This window comes from Carassius carassius, chromosome 4, assembly GCF_963082965.1.
Source record: "Carassius carassius chromosome 4, fCarCar2.1, whole genome shotgun sequence".
Lineage (NCBI taxonomy): Eukaryota > Metazoa > Chordata > Actinopteri > Cypriniformes > Cyprinidae > Carassius > Carassius carassius.
Window position 1 is genome coordinate 32,890,291 of NC_081758.1, and position 2,772 is coordinate 32,893,062.

Genomic DNA, 2,772 nt, shown 5'->3' on the forward strand with positions numbered 1-2,772 from the left:
CTCCCACTCTAATCAAACACGCCTGAACAAGCTAATCAAGGACTTCAGGATCACTAGAAAGTTATAGGCAGGTGAGTTTGATCAAGGTTGGAGCTAAACTCTGCAGGAGTTCGGACCTGAGGGTCAGAGTTGAGAACCCCTGGTGTATAAAGAAACATAATTAGTGAAGTTAAGTGTAAATTGTCTGGTATGTGATGTGTACCACCTGAGGGCGCTCCATACCACAGTTTAAATCCACTGACTTGAGATTTACAGTTTGTACCTTCTTTTCTGCACGATATTAATCCCAGGCTGTTCTGTGCTCTTCCTTGCACAGCTCCTCTTCTTCCCAGTGGTCTAACAATGAGTTGTGTTCATGATAACTTACTATGAGCTGCCCACAGCTCTGTAGCTGCCAGACCAATACGTCATCCTGGAAGACAAAACATTATGGTTCTCTGTGTGTCTGTTTGCTGTCTGTACCACAGCAGGGCCATTTATGTGTGCTGGGCCATAGATCTGGCTGGAAGTGATACTCATTCAGCTGTCTGTGTGTGTAGTGTCTCTGAATCTGCTGCTGGTCCAGAACATAAGACAGAGACTGTTTAGCAACTTTCCATACAGCCCCAAAAAATACAAAACAAACCGCCACATTAAAAACGCAAGAAAATAGTTTCCCATATAGTTTTTGTTAAAGCTATAAAAATGTATGTGAAAAAACAAAATAAAACCTTAAACAAAAAAAATTAAGACATTTTTTACTCAATAGTAAAATCTTCTTGAACAGGTTAACAATGACAATTGACTTCTCAGTTCCTCCCAAGTATCTGTCGTTTGTATACCTGGGCTAGAAAATGGTACACACATACAATTTTTTTCTGCCCAAAGCGATAGACTCTGAAGATGCTCTGGATGTCATATGACGGATTCCAGCAAGCGTCAAACACCACAACCAGGTTGATTCCCAGAGACCCCCTGCGAGTGGAGATCAGAAACAACCGTCCCCTGACATAGAGGAAACAGCAAGAGTCAGGACAAGAAATGCAGACAACTTAAATGTGATGTGGATGTGACTTTTTGAGTGTACCTTATTTCTTTAATGTTGTTAAACTCCTGAGCCCATCTCTTGCAAGCACAAGCACTGGTGTTGCCATCCAAACATGGATAATAATAATCATAATAAAACATAATAATCTTTATTTTTAACCCACAATTTATTTTCCTGACAATAGACACACACACAAACATAACTATGGGAAATTAACAAATTACATTTCTTACATTCTCCTGTATAACTCTTCATTTACCTTTTTGTGGACAACATTTATTCCCCCTGGTCTCATCTGCATACAGAAGGAAACTCTCATTAAGGTCAAGCGATATCAGAGACTGGATAAACACTAACCTGAGAAAAGCAAACAACATTCATAAAAACCTAATTATGACTGAACATTGAAACCGCAATCATTTCATCTACATTACCATTTAAAAGTTTGGGGTTGGAATGTTTTTTCTTTTTATGTTTATGAAAGATGTCTACTATGATCATCAAAGCTGCAATTATTTGATCAAAAATACAGTAATACTGTGAAATAGTATTACAATTTAAAACAACTGTTTTCTATTTGAAATGTCATTTATTCTTGTGATGGCAAAGTTTTACTATCCCTTTCTGATCAATCTGAAAGTATTAATTTGTTTTTAAAACATCTTCTGAACGGTGGGTTATATGAACATAACAACCAATGCAAAGCTTATAAAAAGTGCTACTTCTATTCAAGAATGTTTTCCTCACACTTTGTCCTGTAGTTCCTCTGCCCAGCGTAAAATATCCAGTAGCTACTGCAATTTCCCAGAATGCTCCAGCACTTTGGCATCAGCCGCTGTTACAAATGGCAGATACCAGTCGGCAGATGGCCCATTACCCACAACAAATCCTGAACAATAGACAGAGACACTAAGAATGAGACAGACATAAAGAAAAAGAGAGGCAGATTAAAGGAGAGAGAGAGAGAGAGAGAGAGACTGTTTTCCCATCAGCTTCAGAAATTTCCACAGTGGCTGTGTTTGTGATATCTGGATTTTGTGAATTTTGATTGGACCCGCTGACCAAGGAGACTGGATCAGTATTTATCTCTCCATCACCCACTAAACCTTCACTTGTTGCCTCTCTCCTGTGAGACAGACACATTGGAATCATAACCATCAGAGGAAATCTTGTCTTGTGTGGAGGAGACTTAGACTTCTAGCAGATGTCTAGCAGATTGGTTCCACATAACTGTATATTATACATCAAGTATGTTCTGACTGGCTGTGATTGTGTCATGTTATGTAGCAGTCTCACATTTACCAATTGCTTCCAAAACAAAATATTATATAATGCTTTAATTTATATTGTTTACAAATACAAATGTCTTTTTGTTCTTCAATTCAGAGTTACTCTAGCTTTGATGTCTAATATTAAATATAATAAAATGAGGTAAAATGTGTATACGCTATCATTACATTAAGATTTTTAAATCTCCTGTATTTCTGTGTGTACAGTAAAAACAGTAAATGCAATAACTGATTTATTACTGACATACTGTGCATATATGTGACCCTGTACCACAAAACCAATCTTAAATCGCTGGGGTATATTTTTAGCAGTAGCCAAAAATTGTATGGGTCAAAATTATTGATTTTTCTTTTATGCCAATAATCATTAGGATATTAAGTCAAGGTCATGTTCCATTAAGATATTTGTAAATTTCCTAACGTAAATATATATAAAAAAATATTTTTGGACTAGTA

At 36.8% G+C, this 2,772-nt stretch overlaps 1 long non-coding RNA gene across 2 annotated transcripts; it reads right to left on the reverse strand.

Annotated features, from left to right (window-relative positions):
* Positions 1 to 613: 613 nt before the first annotated feature.
* Positions 614 to 1,986, reverse strand: LOC132139852 (uncharacterized). Of its 2 annotated transcripts, none has more exons than XR_009433679.1 (3): positions 1,775 to 1,986; positions 1,287 to 1,379; positions 614 to 984 (listed from the first exon to the last, which is right to left on the reverse strand). It is a non-coding gene; the product is annotated as an uncharacterized LOC132139852 (long non-coding RNA). The 2 variants fall into 2 exon arrangements; XR_009433678.1 differs by having other exon boundaries at positions 1,287 to 1,384.
* Positions 1,987 to 2,772: the final 786 nt, after the last annotated feature.